Source organism: Vidua chalybeata, chromosome 2 (genome assembly GCF_026979565.1).
Source record: "Vidua chalybeata isolate OUT-0048 chromosome 2, bVidCha1 merged haplotype, whole genome shotgun sequence".
Classification (NCBI taxonomy): domain Eukaryota; kingdom Metazoa; phylum Chordata; class Aves; order Passeriformes; family Viduidae; genus Vidua; species Vidua chalybeata.
The window spans coordinates 13,849,761-13,875,896 of record NC_071531.1 but is presented as its reverse complement, the minus strand read 5'-3'; the positions used below and the strand labels follow the sequence as shown (position 1 = coordinate 13,875,896).

The following is a 26,136-nucleotide window of genomic DNA, read 5'->3' as shown; positions in this document are numbered from 1 at the left end:
TGTAATTTAAGTTATGTTTTATAGCAGAAATTTCATTTACATTTGTTATAATTCTTAATCAAGTCTCAGAAATACAAACTCAATTCCAGCCATTTGAATCTTCAGGTTAATGAGCTTCAACCTAAAATAAGGAGAATATGTTGATCAGAAAAAGACTTCCCAACAACAGAAAAGCCTGACCTTGAAAACTATTCGTGCCACATCAGGAGGTGTTACATCCTCTACATTTATAACATAACATCAAGATCCTAAAGCAGTAAGGGAGTAGAAGGGTTTCAATTGTAGTAAAATGTTAGGCAGGCCAAGGTAACTGATACTTGAAACAACACTTTCAAAAAGGGGTTCAAGCAACTCCCAGGTTTATTTTTTATTTAACAAGAATATTAAATGAAGTTTCCTGGAGAGTAAGCAAAAGTTTCAAGCCTTGAGAACTCAAGAGGATGCCTGTTTATTACTAGTGCTCTGTGAACTGAAGCAAGCACTCTTAGACCTGCAGTGCATGGCCATGCTACACATTTTGGGGCAGGGCAGGTTTTGAGCAGGAAGGAAGGCTGGAGAAAGGGACTGGTGATCTGTTTGTGGGAGACCATAAAAAACCACACCCTGAAACAGCAATGTGTGGCCATATTACTTCTACTCTGTTGTGACACAGCAATCACACAATAATTAAATAAACAATATGTGCCAAATAGATTAAATCAGGATTTCCTATTTTCTTATAATGAGGAGATATTTCTTGGTTTTGGTCACAAAGAAAGAAAATGCAAAGAAGTAAAGCCACATTAGACAACTTCCCTCAAAATCTCTTGAGGATGTATATAGAGAGAAAACTGTCATTGGAGGTAGGTGAGACATAAACCAAGAGAGACCCTTGGAGGGTGTGTAGAACCACCCACCAAAAATGCTGAGCTTTTCTTCAGAGATGAAAAGTGGAAAGCCACCCACTCCTGCCTTAGGCTCAGGATTACCATAAGCATCATGATAATAGAAAACAGTGATAAAAAAATGGTAATTTGGAATAGAACAAGCAAGAACAAATAATGCTCTACTGAGGCCTGAGACTGCAGAGTGATCAGAGTCTTTGCTGGGAAATGGCTTTCCATGGTCAAGGCACTTTTCTCAGCAAGGTGAAAATAGCCTTCAGACATTAAAAAAAGAACAGCTTTTGGGAAATCTGAATTTTCATCAGAGAGTCAGGAGATGTAACATTAATGTCAGCAAGCAACAAAAAGCAAAAAATCCAAACACCCCACCCCTCAAAAAAAAAAAAAAAAAAAAAAAGGAACTGCACACGTTCTTGAGAAGGGGCGAAGAGATGGTCCAGTAATCCCCTTGAGAAGCACCCTGGGGCCATCATCCCACCAGCTTCCCAGAGAAAAGGGAATGTGTTGGGCAATTCACCCCAAATCCTCACACTGAGAGGTAGACACTAGACAACCCTCCCTACAGTTACCACACCCTAATATCAGAAGGGCACAGCCCAGGCCAGGCTCTGGGTCATGAGGAACTTCAGTGCCACTCTGTAGCTGCAAGCTGAAGGGTTTGTCAAAGGATTCATGCATCTGCAACATCCATTCGTCTTAGCTGGTCTTTTGGCTAAAAAACACAGAAAAAGAGGCCAAAGGACAATTTGTGAGCTACATAGATATACCTCCAAAAGAAGGAGACTGATGTCTTGTGCAGTCTGATGACTGCTATGTTGTGGAATGTACTTTTACAGTACATTCTATCTTTACTGGTAGCAGAGGGTCTGAGGGGTTTTCTGTTGATTTATCTTATTTGCTTGTTTTGGGGAATGGTAAATAGCAATTTCATAGACTGGTAAGAAGTAATTTTGCTAAGGATCTGTACAAAAATGAAGCCAACAAAAAAAAAAAAAAGCCACTTAAAGATACTTTCTTAAAGTAATGAAGTTGAGAAGCTGCTGCAGTTACCAGTTGATAGATGTGTAACTCTGGAAAAGAGTTAATTAATATAGTAAAATAGCTGTACCTTCTGTTCCTTATTATATCTTGTTGTGGACAACACTTCTAGGAATATCTCATTTCCTTGTCATCTGAGCTGAAGGGAGAAAATGAGCTCTGATTTAAGATCCTATTTCCCAACAACTACTTCACAAGCTAGCTACTATACTTAATCAACAATGAGGCTATAAATATGCACACCTTGTTATTTCAATGTTTCACTTGATGAAACATAAGAGGCCACTAGTGGACAGCTAGAATAAGAATGAAGAATTACTGCAACAGCTCCTAGATGACCTGATATAATGCAAACCTGATGATAGAGCCAAAACTGGGGGGAGGGCAATATTTCACTCTGCCAAGTTTCAGTGACATAGACCACATCAGGGCTATTATCCATGATGGAAATTTAGATATGTTGCAATTTATTTGGGAAAGACAGGCTGTTTAGTAAAGAAACAAAAGAAATGACAGATTGAAACAGCAGTGTCCACTACTTGTGACTAGGTCGACTATCCCAGAAAAGAATAGCTGATAGACTTTTATGAAAGATGCAACATCACTTTTCCTCAGGCAGGTGTGATGTATTCCAATCTGAAGGGACATTTTACACCTGAAATATTACTGAGAGGCATTTGAAAACAGAAAATTAGACTGGCTGCACATAGGTGAAAATGTTATGATAAATATGCCACCTATTGGTAAGATATACAGAGAAGGATATATTGAGGAGGAGGGAGTATATATATAGGGAGATATACAGAGAATAGGTAACAAAAGTATTCACAGTTGACAATCCATTCTCTACAGGAAATAAGTACAGATTAAGTCCAGATCATCTCTTCAACATGTTATGGCATCGACACTCAGCACCGTTGCTATAGCAAAACAAAGGGTGAAAACAAAATAGAGACAAAAAGATCAGTGAAAATTATCTGCTTCCTCCCACACATGCCTTTATTACAGAATTTTGCTTCTGAATGAGGTTGCCCTTCTCTACATATTCACGTGAATTGAGGAGACGGGGTTTCAAGGGACAGAGCAAATAATGAGGCTCTATGAAAATGACTTGCAGAGCCTTAAATTTCTGGAATTTCTTCTATGAAAAAACAACAACTGCTTAGAAAGCCCCACGTCTAACAGGGAAACATCAGGTTCAATGAAGTGTTTTCTTCTCAAATAATACATTCTTTTCTTGCGAACCTAAAGGAAGAAGGAAAAAGATTTCACAGTAGCCAGTTGCACAGGGACATGATTCAGAATAGGGGCTGGAACACAGATCTCTCCAAACACTCCTAAATGTGCTAGCCACTGAGTTCATGGCAATTCACATCTGATCCATGCTGGAAAGAAAATACATTCTGAACTATTACAAAAATTTAGGCTATTTCAAATAATAGGAGCTATCATCTAGTAAACCCTAATCTCCAGTCCCAGAGATACAGTTAAAGGATCAAAGCTATTCCAGAATCCACTGTTGGGTATGTAGCTTCACATCATATATTTGCAACACTTGCATGGACATTCTCTAGAAAATCAGCAGTAACCCCTTTGGAAATTAATTCTTCTCTCTTTGTACCACAAAAGAGCACAACATATTTTAATCCATTTTCAGTGTATGAATATCTTTCCCTGTTGGGATTTAAAAGAGAAATTAATCCCAAAACAGTGATTCCAGTACGATTCACAACCCTCCCATAAACTCCTCAGCACTGTTTCAGGACTAATTGACAATGCAGTTACATTGTTGGTGACATAAAAAGAACTCTACTGCAGTATTTCTTCAGTGTCTTACGACTTAAGTGCAGCAGGTATTTCCTGAAGCAAATAAAACTATCCAGTAAATCCTCTGTAACATTCTGGGGTAGGGAAAAGACAGAATATTTTCAAAAGGTTGCTACTGTAGACTTGTTTTCATGACCCACCTGGGAAAAAAAGGCCATAGCTAAACTGAGTAAGACAACTTCACTTAGTTTCCCTGCAATAAAGATGAAATCATCACTGGGCAACAACACACTGAATTTTAAACCCAGTGCATGGAAAGGATATTTTGAGGGGCATATATCTTTTTCCTTTCATGCTAATCAATAAGTCAAGCACTACATCATTAGAGTTCATGATCATAAATGTAAAGTGATTTAAGCCCCAGAATTCACAAGAAGTAACAGGAAATTCTGCTTTCTTACCATTACATTTTTAATAGATTGGCAGCATGGCAGAACCTCAATGCTGAATTGCAAACATCAGATTTAAAAATTCCTGCCTGTGCAGCACAGAACTATGATGCAAAGGAGCTGGGCAGGGGCTGCTTTGCAGTGATCTGGTATCTGGGCCAATACCTAGTTCATCTGCAGACTTTTGAGTCTATTAAGATTAATAAATATTTTAAAGCTCCACCAACAGTTCCAATCGCAAAGAAGAGAGATCTGGTGTTCTGATCTGTTTTCCTATTTAGGCAATCTTAAATAATTCCATGGCAGTTGCAGCCAACTGCACTGATATTCCCAGTCACTGAATTGGCAGATAATGTTCTCTCTGGTGATCAGTACCAGAATATGTCTATTGTACCCCTATAGAGCAAAAGGCTCAAACACTGCATTTAATGGATGCAGTAGTCTTGTCTTCAATGGGATCAGGATATCCTTTCAGAGCTATTTTTTTAAACTTAAACATGAAGAGTACTGTAAGTGTGTGTTGTAGTGAACCTGTCCTTATAACATCCAATTTAAGAAACCTTCATAGTTGTTGCACTTCTTTTGGTGTTTAAGACAGAAGTAAAGAGTCACTTTATCCAGTCTTGTTTGCATCCTGCTGAGATCATCCCACACCCTTGCAGACAAGATGCAGTTAACTATTAGAATCTGCCAGAGTGAATCAGCAGGATCTACACAACTTCTCACTGCAGATTTCCATGTGTTGCAAATCAAGGAAGGCAAGAGAAAAATGCCTGCATATATCCCTGATTTAGAAAAAAAAGTCCAAGTTACTAAAAAGAAGGTGGGTCATTTTTTGGAAGAGGAAAAAAATTCAAACAAAAATAACCAAGCAACCAAAACAAAAACAAACAGGGTAATTAGCATAAGCCAGAGATGGCACAAGTATATTGATTCCTTTCAATAAATCACAGAGACACCAGCAAAGCCCAGTAACAGCTATCATTGCAAAACTGCTACATTATATAGTTGTTTTTACTCTCAAGTACACAATTACCATTATTAATAATTTTATTATATGAGCATGTTATACATAAAAGAATTTCTTTTTAGTTAGGAATAAATATCTCTTCTATATGCCTTTTGAAGATTGGGATTTTTGTTTAGTTGATTTATGCGTATGTGTTTTTCCAGTGGAATTTTTATAAGCACAGAACTAGAGATGACTCCAAATTTGTATGAAGAGAATTGGGATAAATATTTGTGGTAAGACAGAGGGGACAAGTCTATTGCAGAGTCACACAGTTTTATAAAATATACTAAAGATGGAGCTTGTTGAACTCTGGATGCTGTATTAGCAGGCAAAGGCTGGGAATACTAATCACAGAAAACTTGCTGTAAATCTGAGAGATAAACAACAGGGTCAGGGACTGAAAATTCCTGGCAGATAAGCTTTGTGCCAGAAATGCTTTAAAGATGGTAAAAAATACTGAAAAACTGCCATGAAATAATGGAAGAGGGTATCACTTTCTTCCCTGAGAAATCTGTTCTCATTTGGGTGTGAATCACTGCATACTTGAATGTGAGACCCTCTTCTCCCAAGCTGTAAATTGCACAAGTACAGTACCATTCCCACCAGCAGCCACAGCAGCCAACAAGTCCTTCATGGAATTGCTTCCTATCCTGTTCATACAGAAAAAAAGTGCCAACATGTTGAACATACATACACCATTAATCAGTAAAGAGGAGAACCTGTTGCACATACATGAGCTCTTCTCCATTTACTTTTAAAATACTATCTCCACCACCTTGTTGGAAAACCAGAGCAGAATGGCAAGGAACTAACGGGAAAGTTTTAGTGCATCTGAATGACTTGAAAATAGAAAGGTGATGTCAATTACACTTACAGTGAAAACCATGGCAATTAAATCACTTTGCTAAACAAAATTATTGCAATTTTCTGCACAGAGTCACTACATTGAAAATAAATGAGAAAAAGTTTTTATTTGTAAACAACAGAGGAAAAATAAATTAAATGTGTTAGCTTTAAATTAATTCTGTTGTTGGACTGATGAGATATGAGCTAGTACAAGATGCTTGAATAATTAATTTGTTGGGTTTTTTTTTTAAGCGTGTGAATTTATCACAAATCAAGAAGAGTGCATGACTTTTTTGCATCATTTCAAGGTAATGGGCAAGAAAATAGGAACTGTAGGCTTTCCTCTTAGAAACTTGGGGGAAAAAAACAATGTTAGGAAAAAACTGTTGGAGGATTTCATAATTAAAGCTGGAGTCCTAAATTCTTTGATATGAAAATGCATGATTTTTTTAAAGAAGCAATAAGTTGTTTCTCCAGCCATCACTGCTAGAAGCTTGCACTTCAGTCTGCAATTCCCAAGTTTCAGCTTCCTGTTGTCCATTCCCAGTCTATCTACTTGTCATGGTTCAACCCCAGCCAACAGCCAAGCCCCACGCAGCCAATGGCTCACTCCCCCACCAGCAGGTTTGGGCAGACAGTTGGAAGGCTGAAAGTGAGAAAACTTGTGGGTTGAGATAAAGACAGTTTAATAGAGAAAGCAAAAGCTGTGCACACAAGCAAAGCAAAACCAGGAATTAATTCACTGCTTCCCATGGTTGGGCAGGTGTCCAGCCATCTCCAGGAGGGCAGGGTCTCATTGACATAACAGTGACTTGGGAAGACAAACACCCTCACTCCAAACATTCCCCCTTCTTCTACCTCCCCTTATCCTGAGGATGACAACACATGGTCTGGAATATCCTTGTGGTCAGTTTGGGTCACTTGTCCCAGCTGTGTCTCCTCCCAGCCTCCCATGCACTCCCTCACCAGTGTGACAGTATGAAAAGTAGAAAAGGTCTTGGCTCTGTGTAAGCCCTGCTCATCAATGACAAAAAAATCTCCGTATGATAAACCCTGTGTTCAACACAAATCCAATATACAGCCCCATACCAGCCACTGTGAAGAAAATTAACTCTACCCCAGCCAAAAGCAGATCGCTCCTGAATTCATCAGACTTCTGCTGTGAGATAGCTTCTTGCTACACAGGCACTCTTTCTAATTTTAAATATCCTCTGCAGTGAACTGGACTTATTTTTCCTCTTCTTGCAAGAAAGACTACAATGAGGTGTCAGAAAATAGCCTTGTATTTGCCTTCTGAAGTCTTCCCAGCTAGCCAACATACTAGTATGTAACTATATTGCACTGAGTATCCTGGCACTACTTTCATTAATGCCAAAACATGGCTATATTTTCATGGCTATATTTTCACTCAATAGGCAGCCCACTGACATTTGCTAGGACCTCACTTGTCATTTCTGCCACCACCCTGCAACAGGAGCTCAGTTCAGGCTCTCAGTCACTGCACCTCCTTGGGCCCTGAGCCATTGCCCAGCATCTGCCCAGACAGCCCAGGCAAGCAAGTGCTGCTCACTGTTGGCTGCCTCCCTCTCTGGCTGTGGTTCACATGTCATTCTGGAAAGCCCATCTTCTCCCATGATAACCCTGATATTTCCAAATGACTCTTCTGCCTTTACATAACACTTCATTAACCTCTTGTTCTCTGAAACTTAATCAGCAATTATTTTGTTCAACACCTGCAAAAATTTTAAAAATCCCAACATTTTTACAGAATCACAGAATCACAGAATTACTAGGTTGGAAGAGACCTTCAAGATCATCAAGCCCAACCCATGCCCTAAATACCTTAACTAAACCATGGCACCAAGTCTTTTTTTGAACACATCCAGGGATGGTGACTCCACCACCTCCCCAGGCAGGCCATTCCAATATTTTATCACACTTTCTGTGAAAAACTTCTTCCTAATATCCAACCTATATTTCCCCTGACACAGCTTGAGACTTTTAGAGAAGGGTGTCGGCTTTTTCACACTACCTTCTTGATCTCCCACTCTTGCTAAGGACAAGCATAGCCATTTCAAACAGAGCATTTGAACTTGCTCATTGAAACATCTTAATTATTACATTTTAATTAATTTAATATATGCTATATTGATTTCACTTGGCAGTAATTATTTTTCTAATCAGAATATTTCTCTGCCAAAAGTCAGTTGTTTTACTGGAGTCTGTGACAACAGTGTTGCCTTTATCTCACAGATTTGTAATTTAATTAAAACTGATACCAAAGAAATAAATGAATTGTTTATTATAAAACCATGTTGAATAACACTCATTAGAATGAAAGGATTACAGTTTACATTGATTATTATCATTCTTTTCATGATTTGTTGAGAACTGGTAAAAGGCTGGCCAATTTAAAGCTACCTAGCACAGTCAGTTAATTTATAAACATACAGACAGAACATTAGTTTTTATTGTGTCCCCCATATCTTCTGTAACACTCCCAGAGATGCTGAACTGAAGTGGTTTGGAGAACTCCTCAGCCAGTTCTTTCAGCACTCCTGGCTGCATTGCAAGATTGCTGTGTTCAGTGGGAGCAGCGGCTGCTCACCAACAATGCTGCTCACATACACCACCACATTTCCATGGCACTTGCTCTTCCCTCTGGGTACTGACATTTGAATTTGTGCATTTGCTGACTAGGTGAAGGAATGAAACAACACTTTGTTCTTATGAGCAAAACAAAAGGCAACATATTTCAAATTTTTCCAGTGGAACTCAACTCCCAAAATTTAAATCAGTGAACACTGTCTTTCTTTTCTTGAAAATACTAAGAGTAGTGAGTAGCTCTGAAAAGAGAAAACAAACAACAAACAAACAAAACCAACAAAAATACAACAAAGAAGCCCAAACCCAAGAGGGCAAACAGAAGAGGAGAGAGCAAGTAGCACGGGAGGAGAGCAGTCGGTCGGTAACAAAAGAGCAGCTGGACAGTCCCCCGGGAAGTCCTGGGATTGAATCACAGCTACTGACCTCCCAGCCAGGGCTGAAGCACACAGCAAGGCAGGGCATCCTCTGGGAAACAGAAGCCTTTGCTGTGCTGCCAGCCTGAAACCTTTCTGATTGCTCTGTTAGTGCTTCCCAGCAGCTCTATACAGCTCCATATTTCACCCTCACAGAGCAATGTAACACTTGTCTAAAAATTTTCTAAGAATGACAACAAGCACATACTTACTCCTAGGAGCACAAAAATCACACTGAAGAGTAAACACATTAAATGTGCCTTCTCTAATCTTGGGATTATGGAACCCAGCCAAGAACTGGAGTTCCTATCAGCACTGATGAAGGACACGTATTTTACAGTATAAGAGGACATGAGGTGAGTGGATACCACATAAAATACAATATTCACCAGCAAAGGTCAAAGAAACTGAAAGTCTAGTAAGAAATAAGCAAATAAACGACCAGAGTATCTCTACTGAATCAACAGAAACTTAGGCTCTCAATGTGCTGTTATAGCACACCATTTTAAGGAGCTGGACTGATAACTATCTCTCCAGATTGAGAGAGAATAACACCTGAGAATGCTAACATAACTTTTAGAAGAAGCTTTCAAAATATTCCAAACATAAAAATAGAGATAATGGTCCAAATCTAAAATCTAAAATGTCTTCCTGCATTGCTAAGAACTCAATTCTGCCATCTGATCAGTGTTCCTCTCAGTGTTCCCTAAAAACAGGCTTCACTTGATTTCAAGATCACCTAAATGGTCTTTGTATCCCAAAACAAGAGTTATTGTCTCTGCTGGAAATAGAAAAAGGCTGACTAACACACCATTTTTTACCCAGTTCAAGCCTCCAAAGGAATTTTGCATGGCAACCTGCATGAGCACCCAGGGGAGTCCTGTGCTCGTCTCATCAGCTATGAAATCCTGAGCTGAACAAAGCAAGGTCAAACATGTTCTGTACAGATACTGATGTCACCTTTTCACAAGAATCACTCTTGACACTTTTTTTCTGTTGTTCTCCTTTACAATGATGCTGTATTTCACCTGTTACAAGGAAAAAGAACAGCCTGAAGGCCAGAAAAGAACTACAATGGAATAGCAACCTGACACACTGGAGATAGGTGTGCATATACTAAAATAAGCCCTTCTCCTCCTGCTCAGCTGGCACTGAGGAAAGCAGTATCCCCAGGAATGACATCCTGTTTTACACCACATGTAACCTCTGCACCCAAAACCAAGGTAGGGGTGGCTCAAGAGCTTCTAGGTGTGCTTTGGATCAGGCCCATGCCAACATCAATGGCAGCTCTGCAAGAAGGTGACAGAGAAGGTGGAACTGTAAATCTGCAGTCAAGACCAGAAGGGATAGGTGAGATTCCAGTTAGTTATTCTACCTTGTGTGTGATTGCATCTGCAAATGAAAGAGGTGATGAACACCTTTTGAAGTTCACTGAAGGTACTGTTATAAGAGAGGAATAACAGAAAACTAGTCTTAGCTCGTGTACCCCAATATCATCCTTAAAGTTTTCATGCTAGACAGATGTTTCCTTCTTTTTCTTCCCAGCGTCTTAACACTGGACTGAATGAACTTGCAGATGTGTACAGACTAGCGCCCATATGATTAATCCAGATTTGATCCTGCAATTATCATTAGTGCTTGTTCTGAGTAGTGTGGATGTTTTTCTCACAACATGTTCCCTTTGCATCTTCCAAGCAATCAAGTGCTATAAAAACAGCTTTTAAAAACTACAGTAGTTTACACTTTATTCTTCCAATAAATATTCCTGTTAATATTGATCAATACTGAATAGTTAATACTACATCATTTTAAGAACTATTGTGGATATTATATAGCATAGAGAAAAAAACAACATCTCTCTGTTTCTGATTGCAGATGTTATTGGTTCCTATTGTCTCATTGGAGGACTTCAAAACCAACTTGTAGTTGCAGGTGTATTTTCTCACTCTACAAAACATTGAGTGAATTATCCACTGTATTAAACTGAAGATATTGTCTCCAGAATATTTAGATGGGGTTTCCCTGTTATACAGACATTATTGTGTTAAAACCTTTGTGAATTAATTTCACAGTAAAACATAAAAACAGAAGAAAAACATATGATCTGTTTAACTGTAAGGTAAGGTAATTTTCTGCAAATAGACAGTTGGTTTGTAGCAGACCATACTTTTCATTTTAATCCATAGGTCAGATCTCAGGTCCAGTATTCTGCTCCCTTCTGAAAAACCCAGAGGTTATCAAGGGTACAGTGCATATCCAAGGGCTCTACAGAAGGGCATCCAGTGAAATATTGCTGGGTCAGGGAGGGAAGCAGGAGGGCAGCATAAGTAAGCAAAACCCAGTCTTCCTCCTAAAGCTATATGCAGTTCAGAACAGCATCTTTGCTGTGATTTTCTTCCAGTTCCATCTACACTAGAGTGAAAAGGAATTATTCCTTGTGTGGCAAAACCATAGAATAGGAAGTAATTTTATATCTATTCATAATCTACTTCCATATTTCATTGTTTACTAAGACAATTCATTGTGTTTTATATGCCTACCACCAAATGATGAATTTTACTGCATTTAAGCTTCATGATAAATATAGCACCTAGCATACCTAATTATTACAGCCTATGCTCATTACCACAGGAAGTTACATTCCAAAGTTGTTTAGGGTAGACAACTCCCCCAGTCCCAGGTCCTTCCTCATGAAGCCACAATTAGCATGATAAATGGGGAAGTTTATTTGGTTACAGGCAATAAAGGCACTGCTTGCTCATCAAAAAAATGGGGAGAAATAATTAAATATCATAAGAAATGGCTTAATAATTAATAATAGTACCTCAGTCACCTGCAAATAAAGCAGAACTCCATCCAGGTGTTCATTACAGTCTGCAGTTCAAAGACAACATGGCCTTAATCTCAAAATAGCTATCTACATTAATGTGGTAGGCAGAAGGACGAAATTGTGCTTGTACTTGCCAGGAGTGCTGCAAGGTGCTTGAGATGGAGTCTGTACAGTCAAGCTGAAGCTGGAGTTGGTAATCATTTTGGCTAAAGCAGCTGCAGTCTGAGGAGCCTGTGAGTGCATCCTTGGTGGCTCCCTAGTTTGTAAGCAGCATCTTGGCAAGCATTTCCTGGTCCACAAAGTGACCTAAAGAGCACTTAAGGATCCAGTTTTTTAATATACATTGAATTAAGGAAGACCATTCTGAGGCACATGGTCAGTACCAGGTTAAATGAAAAAGGATTCACTCTTCTGACACTTAGTTACAAATACAGCATTATACAATCACATTTAATTGCACTCTTCACCTCTTTAACATCCTCAGCCTTCTGTCTCAACCCATCTCTCCTCGGGAAACACCTCCTGCTGAATGAAACTGCCTTCCAATAATTAAGCTCAGTATCCTCTTTTCTCCCAGGGGCACACAAGACCACGTCCATGTCATAGAAATCAAATGCAACAGGGCTCAGCAGCACCTCAAGAGGGTCACCTAATTCGCCTTTCGCCTCAAAAGGCAGGATCAACTTCTTCTAAGCTGTTCTTGACAGAAGTTCATTTAATCTGTCTTAAATCCTCCAGCAGCTCTGCAGCCTCCCTCAGCAATCCAGGCTGTGATCAGCCTCCTTTACCATTAGAAAACTCCAAATGCTCAAGGTACATTTCCTTTACTGTAATTTAGCCCATCACTTTTTGTACCAGTCTGTCAAAGTTACAACTGCATCAAGTCAGAGAGTTTTACTTGACTTAATTTACTGCCAACAAACGCAAATATACAATCACTGGTTCACAGTGAGGGGAAAAAAACCAAACAGAAATCACTGTGCAAAAACCTACTTAAATTTCTGTCCTTCCCCTTCCTGCTCTCAAGTACTCTTTAGCTTTTTTTGATCTCAGTGCACCAAAATTCCTCCAGTGAGGCACAGTTGCATGGGAGGCTGAAGCAGTGCAACTCGTTCTAACCCTCGATAGTTAAGGTTTCCTGCCATGTTCCTTAGTTTTTCTTTCCCAGTTTGGGTTGCCCATGAACCCCAGTCCCTCAGCGATGTCCCATTGTGGGTCAACCATGGCCACAGTCCCCCTGTTGTGTCCTTTCCCCAGGCATGTTGAAGCATGCAGGTTTGTTGACTTCTCTAGGCAAACTGGTACTCACAGCTTTGCATGTGAGTCATGGGCAGTTCAGGGAGGAGGGGATGGCAGCAGTGCACTGGTGGGCAACCTGAGGGCCCTCATCTGGAGGCTCTTAAAACAGCTGGTGGTCAATACCTGCAGGCAGCTCCCTGGGTTTGGCCTTTTGTCTTTCATTCCCTCTGTTCCCAGTGCTGCTCCTCAAACAAGTACAGTGTGGTGCTGCTCTCAGGCTGCACGGGCAGGATGTGACTTTTGCACAGGTATCCCTGAGAGTGGCTACATCCATCTCATCTCCATCCCTGATGGAGCCCTGATCTGTTCAGCTCAGAACTGCTCTTCTTATCAGCCCTGTTACTTCTGAAGTCAGGCTTTCTTCCTATTTCAGTTTCTTTGCGCCACTGCTGAAAGGAACTTACATCTGCACTTAAGTACTTTCCTCTGCTTAATCAAAGCCTGTGTACTTGTATGCAAACATACTAATTGCAGGCAAAATTGCTCTTACATAAGCCACTACCTGATGTTTTTCATGGAGTTGGAAATGCACAACAAAGACCTTTGCGCCCATTAAACATTTTAGGAAAAGCTTTTAACTCTAGGTGAGGAAATGTGTCATGGGGAATTTGAGTGCATTATCATCAATATCATCAGAAGAGAAGAATAATTTATTCCTGACAGTTGTCTTTTACAGCATGTCACTAGAATGATCCCTTTATAGCACCCATTCATATACATGACATCTTAAGTCATACCAATCCATCTTCCTCAGCAGATAAAAGACTATCATTTTTCTAATATCTCATTTTTTTCATTTGAAAGCCTGAGTCAAAAATCATTTCACAAGCATTAACAAGTCCAGCCTACCAATTTCCTGGAATCCTTGAGTGCTTCCTAGAGTCATCTCTTCTTCCTTCCTTTCTGTCAAGAAAGCAAGACACTTCCCCAGTGAAGGACTAAGTGACACAGATCATTTTTATCAACCGAGATTACTGATAAGCATATGATTTTGTCATCAAGAAGCCTGTCTGACCAGATGGAATATACACTTCAATTGTTTGGTTTTCAAAGCCACACCCCACAAAAATAATCTCTGAGTCAGAGAAGACTAACAGCACATATGATGACAGCTGTCTCTCTGAGATACTTGGAATAGACAACAAACCAGTTGGGATTTGGTGACCAGCCTAGCAAAGGCTCTTTGCTCTAGTGCTATACAAAATTCTTAAAATAGTTAACATCTGACCTCGAGTTCTTCTCAGTCCTGTCTTAGATCCCTACAGTTCATTTGTTCATATCTCTCACTAGAGAGACAAATATGTACTCCCCACATCATGCTTTCCTCACTTAAAGCAGTCAGGGAAACTGAGGTAACTTCCACACATATTTACATCTTCATAACATGGAACCATCATCCTGCAGCCAATAAGCTTGTTCTAAGTTCAACTCCTTTTACATTTTTGGGGTAAATCTCAGTCAACAAATATGTTTCCTCTCCTCTGCAAGTAAATATTTTTCCATACTTGGGTTCTTGATTTCACACCTGCCTTCTTCAAGGACTGTAACAGTGAGACTTTTCATTCCATATACTGCATTTAGATGGATAAGGTCCAATCTAACAACCACTCACAACAATGGTGTGATATTAAATCAGACTCACAGGATGTGTTCCCTTCATACATAGACTATTTCACAGGGTAACTGCATTCAGTCTATGGAAAGGCTTCATGTATGACTCACAAAGAGCCTTTTTACATATCCTAAAGATTAGTTGCCCAGTCTCATATTAATTGTTTGCATTGCTGGCACTCGATGTCAGCATGCCGTCACTGAAGAAACATGGTATTATGATAGGGCTTTTAGCACTAAGATTACTTATCAATGGAAGACAAAAAAACCCAAGAGTACCATTCAAGATCTTGTAATGTAATATAATTAGCACAGCATAATAAATAAGAGTTTTAATGCAGAAATCACCTCCTTGATTGTGGAGGGAAACATCAACAGTTTTCTCTTCTGCTGCAGTTTATTCCTCAGGCAGCTGAAGGTATCTCTTCATAGCGAAATCAGTACCACTCAGAAAAGAGACAAAAAAGTAAAACCTGTACACTTTTGTAAAGGCAAACCATTAGATTGGTAGCTTGTTCGGTGATGGATAATGAAATGCAGATTTATTTCTCACTACCTCCTGCTCCAATAGGAAAATGGCAGTGCAAGCCACAATCCTCTCAGTCAGAACAGACAAACAATAAAAGAAATATATGCAGAACTCATCTCACTGTGTCTAATACATGGCACGGAATCTGAACTTTCAGTCATCCCAAAAGCAATCCTCTCCCTGAATTCACAGGGAAGTCTTCTCCCTGTATTTTGTGCATGCAGAAGTCAGATTTATTAGTAGGCTACCATATATATTTCTGAAGTCCATGGTCTAATGAGTTTGATTTTAAGCATTTCATATTAGGTAGAATTCTTTGGAGTTATATGGAATGGGAGATATTTTCTCCTAATTTTCAATGCTTGCACATAACAGTGTTGCATACTTGGAAATGACCATTTTCATGCTGGATGCATGTAAGGGAATGAGGCTGATAAATAGACAGAACCAGGAGGTACAGGATTCTGGATAACCAGAAGTTACCCAACACGTAATAATTATGGATTTCTATCAAAATACTCAATAAAAGATTGTGAGCTCATCACAAGAAAAGACATTTTCACTTGTTGCTCACATCAGTAGCAAGCAAATCCATCTGTTTGATCAAATCTTTGTCCAAGTAATGCATAGAGTACAGTTTGCTGCAAAAGTTGAAGTATGTCTTAAAAGGTAAAAATACAGTCCTTTGACTACTCAAATATTATGGGTATTTATATATTTTTACAAGATCCTTCCCATTACCCTCCCTATTTTAGCCAAATTGCACTTTGAGTAGATACATTTTCCAGTCTGCATGCTCTCTAGGTTTAATGAGATGCTTTGATTGGGACTCAGCTGGTAATTCAAACACAGGACTGTGGGTGGTGCAGGGACCTCTGCTCCTGCTGTACTCAGTGACCCTTTCAGAGGGACTCAGCTCACTGCCCCATGGGCTGCTACTCTGCAGAGGCCTGAATCACTTCTGGCCTACCAATCCACCCTATTGTCTTTATGCTGACCATGCCAACCAGAATTTAAATATTTCTCTTCATAATCTGAAAACTAAATATCACTATACATGGCCAAGCAAATTCTCTGCCTTCCTTTCTAAAACCCAGCAAACAATGATGCTGACATTCCACTTCCACACACACACCCACACATTTCCAAATTTCACTTTGAAGTGAAATAAAAACACATAAAAAGCCTTTTTTTTCCCCCAATGTTACAGAACCACAGAATCACAGAACTGCTGAGGTACAAAGGGACCTCTTGGGGTTATCTTCTCCAATCTTCTCTGCTCAAGCAGGGCCACCCAGGGCTGACTGCCAAGGAACTTGTCCAGATGACTTTAGATTATTTCCAAGGATACACAGATGGAGACTCAACAACCTTCTGAGCAATGTGTGCCAGTGCTTGGTCACCCTCATGGTGAAAAACTTATTTCCTGTGGTTCCGTGTCACAAATTCCGTGTGGTCTCTGAAGTAGGGCACTTTTAATGGGAACTTTTATTGGCAACAAGATTCCTTGACCATGTATTGGTGAGCAGAACACTGCCATTTGTGATGGATGAAGATTAAGAAGGGCTGATTGGTACTGCACTGCTACTCTTGACCCTCGTGACTTGAAGAATAAAGCTGACTGTGCTCATCAGTATCTTCACACTGGGAAGAAATTATCTCCATAGAGCTTTATAAATCTATGAAGAGAATTGAGCAACCCACAGGAAAGACTAATGTCTGTAGCATGAAAGCAGAACTCGCTTATGCAACCAGCTTCATGTGTATTTTAGTACTGTTTCTTTTAAGCATAGCAGTCAATAGATTAAGTCTGAACATGAAAGGTCATTTAGCAAAAGTAGGAAAGAAACGGTATCTTCTAATGTTCATATATTTACATAGCAAAAAAAAATATTTTTCAAGATCAAGATGCTTTCTCCAGCTTCTTGCCTGTGGTAGAGGAGCATAGCTATATTCACTTCAGTAAGATTCACCAGGTAATAGTGTAAAATAACCTGTGTTTTTAAGCTATATATATATATACACATACACACACACACACACACCTTTTAATTCTAATACATGTTAAGAAGATAGAAAACCATTAATTACAAAAAAAAAATTTAAATAATAAAAAAAAAAAAAAAAAAACACTAAACCAACCTACAAACATTCAGAGGCTTGATAGATTGCCTTTAATGGCCTTTAAATGCCTGCTAAGGCAACTTAGATATTCAAACAGCAATACCTGCTCCTGGTGCTTAGCATGTACAGCAACTATTCTGGACAGCCTCAGTTATTTACATTTTGATTGTTTAAGGCCTTTGACTTTTTCCAGCCTATGTTGATTAGCTTGCAGGGAGAGGGACAGCACAGGCAACATGGCTTCCATTTGATGTACCATTTCACAAAACCCTTACAATAATCACTGAAAAACATGCCAGAAAAGGAGATGCTGCAATAAATGTTGTACTACATTGGAAAGAAAATCTCCTAACTTTCTACAGCAAAGATGCTGTATGTCATGCAAATGTGCATACAAAGATGCATGTACATTTATCTCTCTGGAGAAAAAAGATTTATCTCTAATGAGGGAAGGATACACTTGAAAGCAAGAGCCATATTTCTCAGCCAAAACAACACTAGGGTACATCTTCAACAGTTTTCATGCTCTTATGCTGTTATTATTAAGCGACTGCCTATGGCCTTATCACATACACCAAGAAAACAAGATGTTTTGCCAGCACATTTCTAATTTGATGGATCATGATTTTTATCTCCCAGCAAAGATTCAATCTTTGCATGTCCTTTTTTATGGCTACTATTTAAGGCACTGAGCCATGGCAGTATCTCCCATGAACCATTACTAGAATACAAAAAATAGTTTAAAAATGCAAGAGAGGGTACCAGTCATTTTTGCAGTAAATGGGGAGTGTGACTGAGGGGTACATGACCCATGACATCCACTTACAACACATTTCACTAATGCTTGACAGTCAGTTTTCTTTTGGCACTCATGGTACTTCAGCGCCATGCTTGAAATTGAGCTGGTTTTGCCAGTGTGTCATCTTCATATACTGTTGTAAATATATAAAGTGTAAAAGACAGATACCTTTAATTTCTGATCCCTCCTATTCTCCAGTCCCTCTCCACATATCGCATGGAGGAAAGGAATGAACACACAGAGCTCTTGTGAGCAGAAGTTACAGGTTTCTTGGCAGGGTGAAGTAGGCCACACTGTCTTCCAAACATTCTGTGGACAAGCAGGTACCAAAGTTTTACATAGCTCCTGCATACCTAAAGCAGCAAGTAACTTCTGATGACTGAGCAGGCAAAGCATTTAAGAAGCCACACAAGTGTAGAATTATCCTTCCCTCCACCACTGAGGACTCTGTGATTTTCTGAGGTGGGCCTATGGATATATCTTTTATTTTTGTAAGGTTTTTTTTTTTAAGCTACTTAGATTTTTGGTTTACAGAACATCCTGACAAATCACCCACTAATTGAAGCCAGCAAGCAAAAGCCAAGGAATGCCTGAGCAAGCCACAAGTAGTTTTTTCTTTGGTCTTTGCAAAATTTTTCAAAGCACAGGGTCTCTGATTTTCTTCCTCTACTTTTCAGACTCGATAACAGCATTTTCAATGAGCTGCCCTCAGAGGATGCAAACTGTGTTGTCAGCCTCACTCACAGAGATTTGGAGGGAAGTGCTGCCATAATTGCATCCTATCTGGATGTACTATGATGCTCTCTAGTCCTGCTATGTCATGAAGGAGCAAGAGGGAGCTGTTCCATGAGGAAGAGGAAGCTGCAAGCCAAGCATGGTGACAAAGCTGGCAAAGGCAATGGTATGAGCAGCAAGAGCCGTCTCATCACACTGTGTGAGGTAAGATCCCAGAGCAGGCAAGTCCATAATCACAGGATCATATAATACTTCGAGTTGGAATGGAACTTTTAAAAATCATCAAGTCCAACCCACCTGCAAGCTGACACATTAATATTTCCATGGATGGAGAATCTCTGGGCAATCTCTTTCAGTGTTTTGTCACTCTCATTATAAAAAACACCTTCCTTAGACCATTCTTCATTTTAAAACCATTACCCCTTATCCTATCAGCATGTGCCCATGTAAAACATTTCTCTCTCTCTTTTTGTATAAGTTCCCTTTAGGTACTGGAAGGCTGCTATAAGGTCCCCCCGTATCCTCCAGACTGAACAATCCTAAATAAATAATAAGGCACCAGGCCCGAGGTCAAGAAATCAGTCCCCAAGTCAGGGCCAGGATCTAGTGTGTGAACAGGCACAAGCAACAGGCTGCAACATCCACTGCAGAGTGTCCCCAGCAGGAACCAATCTCATTCCCAAGCAGCTGTTCGAGGCCTCTGCCATGGGAAGCCTTCTTCCAGCTTTTGGGCAAAAAAGCCCCAAGGCAAAAAAGGCTTTTCAAATATCTCTTTCTGATCAGAGACCTGGCCTTGAGTGCAGAAGGCCAAACTCCTGGGAGGGGTGTGGAATCATGTTCCAGGCTCTGCCACTGCTACTCCAGAGGCAAGGGGTGCTTTCCCTGCTGTCTGCATTGCTCCATACATTGCAGTTGCTTTTGTGGAAAATGCTTTACAGGCTGGATGAGTGACATGACTTCCTTGCTTAAATTTCTCCTCTCTGACGTGGCCCTTTATTTACTCTTTAAAAAAGCTATTGAGTGAATTTCAATTTAGATTATTTGAAATAACAAGATTTTAAAAGCAGGTCAGGGAGAGGAAATCACTGTTGGAAGGCCATAGCTGAACCACCAATTCAATCTTCAATATGGATTTATATCTCATCCTCTCAAAACTCCTATTAAAAAAAAAGCTTCAACCCACAAGAGCTGACAACAGGTCAACAGTATAATGTCTTCTTAAGTATCACATTGATGGTACAAATGTGTTTTCAGTGACATTTTAACCAATGAAAAATTCTCCTGTTCAAGTGTTGCCATAATTCAAAACCTAACCCAAGTTGTACAAATACCTCAACACTTCTCATCGCTTATAATAGTACTTTGTGAGTCAAGGGCAGGTAATCTAAAGGCAAAATATGTGCATCAAAGCTACCTTAAGGAACTGGTACAGGCAATAATGACCTCAAAATGACTACTCACAGGATTAAAAACTGTATACAGGAGCCAGCAATTTTAACCTCATTAACTGCAGAGTAACCTCAGTTCACTAACTCAATTACTTAAATGATTTGTACAATCACTATTCCTTAATTACTAGCACAACTTTAATATTAAAGGTGTAAAACTGTGGAGACATCATTAAAAAATAAAGTTGATAGAGAATATTTGCTAGGTTTTTCTCCAGTGCTTTAAATTCATTCTGCCTGAAAATGGAGCTTGGAAGAATACTGACTGTTAAAGCTATTGTCCTTCCAAAGTTGTCTGTTGCTTTGGAAAAATTTGAGATGCAATCTGTGAAAATGGAAGGGATTTAACAAACTCTGGATCTGATATAGGGAGGTCAGCTTCATTATGTTTTTTGTTTTTTTTTTGTTGGCAGTCTTACGTACAAATTTAAGAGGGATGGGAATGGTCTGTGGATCTGTTTTTCACTTTGATTGATGTGGATGGTATGGTGGTGGTGTTTGATCATTTAAGAAAGCAGTAGAAAAGTTTGTAGAAAGTAAGTGAACTGTCTTGAACTTGACACCCAAAGAAAGAATCAGAGGTGGGAAAGAAGGAGACAAGACAGCAATAGAGATATCTGCAAGTTGTCAGGATAAGGATAACTGTTGATCTACCATCTTAGTAACATTGTGCAAGGAAAAACAAAGGGATAGAGGACGAAGTTCCAGGATATCTCTTGGAAAATGAACAGGGAATGGAAGGGGAGAGAGAAGGAAAAATCATTTTTCTGAGGGGTGCACTGAAGAAGCAATTAATCACAGAGTGAAGAAGAGAAGCAGTACTACAGTCACAGATGAAAGCAGCAGAGGAGTCGAGCAGATCCTTTCTTTCCTCATAGTGCCGAAGGAAACTGCCCTGTCATGTAATTGGAAGTCAGATGCCAATTTTGAGCTTAGGTGCATAAGGAGGCCTTGGGAATGTTTTTAATAGAACAGACTGTGGCATAGAATTTGCTTCAGTTTTAGTGCAAAAAACAAAGTTTGCATGAATTGGTTCATTATAATACTTTCATATGTTGTTTTTTCCCCTGCTTTCTACAGCTGTATGATAGTAAGAAAACAGTCCCCATTAGATCTATTCATTCCACAACAATAATACACACAGTACAACAACAGAATGTGAATGAGCCACAAAATAATGAACTTGTAAAATCTATGGAGGCAAGAAGTCAATTTTTTTAACCTACTAAGAAATGGACTACAGAAGCATTTAACCAATTATCTGTATACTCTGCTCTTTTCTCAGCATATCTGGAAGCACAAGCTCTCTTTCCTGACACCTCATGAGAGAAGCTGCCAAGCGTGGCTCTGTCTCCATTGCTAGAGCTACACCCACTCCTGTACTCTGTGGCAGCACCAGGGAGCAGCAGTCTCCTTTTCTTCCTGTGAATGTGACTGAATGTTCACCAGTCCTAGAATGGAGAATCCGGACACATTCCTGCCAGTCACTAACCCAGCCTCCATCACCCTGAAATCTGGAATTCCTCTGTAAGGCATATCCACCTTTGTTGATTGCCATGGTTGTGGGGTCTCTTCTTAACACAATACACTTAAGAAACTGTCATTGTTGTTTTACACTAGATACGTGCACATGTGCAATATAAATTACCTTCCTTTCTAGAGATGAAAGTTATCTGCCTCTTGTGTCTTTCTCTCTTGGGTTTGAGGTCCTTAGTGAGGTTCCCATACAGGAGCTCTGTTTATCTGGCACTGTAAGTGCCAGTCTGGATTGATTTCCTTTCCTCAGCAAATTCCAGTCACTCCCTCCAGAACTATTTCCAAATCTTCCTGCGATCTCTCTCTCTGGCCACTGGCTGCAGTCCAGGTCCTTCTGGAACCTGACATCGCACTAAGGTCACTTTCTTAAGTGAAGGTTTGTGACTAAGTTGTGACAAAAGGGGAAATCATTTTACTTTCTGCTTTCCCCCTTAACAATGTGCTGTCTATATAGACTTCTGTCTCTATACCAGCTCCTGAAATGTTTTAGTACTCTTTCAATTTAGCAGTAATATAAAATAGCAGCAGCTCAGTTCAGTGCTTTAGCAGAGCCTGATCAGCTATTCTAAAGTTAGTTTGTGGATCTCAACATTGTGCCTCTGCCTGCCTTTAGACCATAGGCTTCTCAGTGCCTGCTGTGTTTGTACAGTCCTGACCAGAGGCCTGCCTTCACCCACTGCAACTGTTCTGAGACCCACAGTAATGTCTGCAATAAAACTAAATGTGTTTTTTTTCCTGTGTCACACAGAGTGTGTCAGGCTTAGAAATGTTTGTTATACAATCCTAGGAGAGAAATTTAATGTGTCTAGCTACCCTTAAGTTTTTCAGGGTCGGTTTCTAAACCCAGGGAGGCATATACCCAACACAGACACTCAAACAGATGCAACAACCACTGCTCCAAATTTTGGCTTCACTTCATCTCATTACAAAAAGCAGCTCATGTCCTGCTGTGGAGGAGCTGCAGGATTATGCAGGAGGTCAGACTCCATCATTCTGCTGATCACTTCTGTCCTTTACTGTCTAAAAATAAGTTTTCAAAGCCCTTCTTAAGTCTAATAGAAGGTTCATAAGAAATCCTTGAACTGAGATACATTTCTGGATCCAAGCAAACAGCTGAATGAACCCATTTACAAGTAAAGGCTCTGATCAAGCAGAGAGATCCATTCTTATTCCCTTTACTAACAGTTTTCAAAATTCTAAATGTTGATGCTTCATTCTGCAGATTTTGCAATTTCTTTTAAGTGACTTTCACGAAGGACAGTTGGCTAATACTCAGTACTCAGCTTTGTACAGGAGCTGGTGGTCACAAAAGTGCAAAGCAACATTCCAGCAAATTTCCTTGTCCTCCTGCACTTCAGTGGGGGTTTTTGCTGTTGCTCGTGGACTTTTGATTTGCAGCAGCAGCACAGGTGATGTTACCAGATTCTTCTTGTATCCTCAAGCTAATAATTCATTGTACCATAGGAAGGCAGCAAAAGAAGATTGAAAACAGTAAAAAAAAAATTGGGAAATATGTAATTCCTGAAATGATACAGGTTGGATCAACATTTCTTTCTTTTTCCTAACCAAAAATCACAAATTACTATTTTCACATTATTTTTATAGCAGCTGCTGAATATGCTTATGGAAATTTCCACTTAAAAGAATAACCATGATTTTTGAAGACTTGCCCTGTATTAAAATGTTTGGGCTTAGAATTATCTGGTAGCTTAGAAATACAATATTACATTAAATTCATGGATTTTAATAAAATTTCTGGATATGGATCAGTTAATAAACTTTGTTTCACCAACCACCTAACAGATACCCAGCTATGACTGCTTAATGAATGTTTCCCTGAAATGAAATCTGGAACATTTCAAACTATCAGACTGATGGGAAAAAATAATTCTCTGTAAAAACCCTGTTGCAGATTCAGTTCTACATAGCTGAAGCTCACTTTATTTCAATTGGCAGCATTTTCACCTTTGAAAATCTTCTTATATTGCATTGTGGCAGTCTTTTATGTTCACAGTGATTATTTACTGAACAATATACTAAAATAGGGTGCTGGGAGTGCAAGGCTAACTGTTCTCACCCAGTCCAGCTTCCACAAGTGCTGTATCCCTTCTGGACCTATAGGTTCTGCAGGGAAAGGCATGGATCCTATCCCAGGGGTAGGCTTGAAATGTTTGAACATTACACTAGGACTAAAAGCTTCCACACTTTGAAGGGGTGTTACACAAATGCAAGTGGGGCAACTGCAAATGTTTAACCCTCTGCCTGCACTGGGGCACAAAGTGCTGAGATGCACCTGCAATGGGAGCTGCACCTGCTGATGGAGGCTGCACCAGGCACATGAGGCCACCAGCCAGGTGTCACCTATGTACTGTCTCGAAGATGAAGAGACAGTGCCCTGGAGAAGACTGTAACACCTTGGGCTGCCACACTTCCATCTTTCTTTTTATGAGAAGGGAAGACTGGAGACTGGGAACAAGCCCCAGTGCTTGAGCTTACATTACAAACCTGACACAGGGAGATGCCAGCCAGCCCTAGTAGGAATCCAAGCTGGACCAGCACAGGCTTGCTTTGGAGTCCTGTTGTATGACCCTGAGCTCAAGGCAATAAATCAGCTTCCTAGTTCCCATCTTAACAATTTTATAGCCCCTGCTACAGACACTGCCTCATAATATTATCACAAAAAATAGTATTTGTGATGATAGTGGAGTTGAATTAGCAGTGAGTGCAACTTAGGCACTGGGCTGATGATGACCAGTGCATCACTGACTGTGGAGAGGCAGCCACAGCTACAGTAATGAAACACTGGGGACTGTGGTTCCTGTGATAAACAATATGGTGCTTCCACCAAAGCATTGTATAAGAGACTACTGATCAATTGCATGTAGGTGACAGAGCAGTTGCCAAATTGCTAATTTATTGGGGTTTGTCAAGCAAATAGCAGCAGTGGCTGTGGAAAAACTATTAGCAAATGTGAAAATGGATTCCGCTTCATAATTGTCAGGACATTGTAAAACATTGGTAATGAGACAGTTTTAGGCAGCTCCACATTTTCCAGAATTATTAATTAGAACAGTTCAGCTAAGCAACAACGTACCTTTCTCCTGAGTTCATGAACTGACTTTTGACAGAAAAACACACAGACAGAAAACAGGGAAGAAAACACACAAAGGTGGAGCTAAGACATCCTAGTTAGGGGCTGGCTTTATTTTTATGACATAAGTGAAAAGATATCAGAAATGACCTTTTCACTAAACAAATACCTTTCAATCTTGTCAGCTCAACATGAGCGTGGCTATTTCAGCTGCTAGACTGAACTACCAAATGTCACAAACACCAGCTGCAGGTGAATCCTCTCTGGTACTGACACGAGGGTTGCAGTGTCATTTTTGCAAAAGTGACAAAACAAAACAGAGCTTACTATACCCGCTGAGGAAGGAAGGCAGCACAAGAGAACAGCTACTCCGAGGACAGAGATTTCACAACCTCTCTGGGCAACCTGTGTCAGTGTTTGATCAGCCTTTGAGAAAATGTTTAAGTGGAACTTCCTGTGTTTCAAATTGTGACAATTACCTCTTGTCCTGTCACTGGGCACTAGAGTCTGGCTCTGTCATTTTGACTTTGCTCATCCCAGCCCAAGCAGGTATTCATGCCAGTGGGTAAAATCCCCTGACTCTTCTCCAGGCTGTACAGTCTCAGCTCTCTCAGGCCCACCTTTTATGACAAATGCTCCAGTCCTTTAATCTCCTTTGTGACCTTTCACTGGACTTGCTCCAGTACATTCATGTCTCTCTTGTGCTGGGGAGCCCAGCACTGAACCCAGAACTCAGCTACGTCTCACAAGTGCTGAGTGGATAGGGAGGATCACCACCCTCAGTCTGGTGACACCCTGCCTGCTGCAGTACATGGGCACAGCCATTTTGGTCCCAGGTGCCAAAAGACAATAAAAAACTTGTCATAGAATCATAGAAACATTTAGATTGGGAAAGATCTGTAAGATGAATGAGTTGAACTGTTGATTTTGCAGTGCCAAGTCCACCACAAAACCCTGTCCCCAAGTGTCACATCTACACATCTTGTACATAGTTCCAGGGATGGTGACTACACCACATCCCTGGGAACCTTATTCCAGTGTTTGACAACTGTGAAGAAATATTTCCTAATGTCAAATCTAAACTTCCCCTGGTGCAACTTGAGGTCATTTTCACTTGT

General features: G+C 40.0%; 1 long non-coding RNA gene across 1 annotated transcript; it reads right to left on the bottom strand.

The window, feature by feature from the left end:
* LOC128784805 (uncharacterized) lies at positions 1–25,572 on the bottom strand. Its single transcript, XR_008429625.1, has 4 exons — positions 25,492–25,572; positions 1,993–2,056; positions 1,459–1,596; positions 1–121 (listed from the first exon to the last, which is right to left on the bottom strand). It is a non-coding gene; the product is annotated as an uncharacterized LOC128784805 (long non-coding RNA).
* Positions 25,573–26,136: the final 564 nt, after the last annotated feature.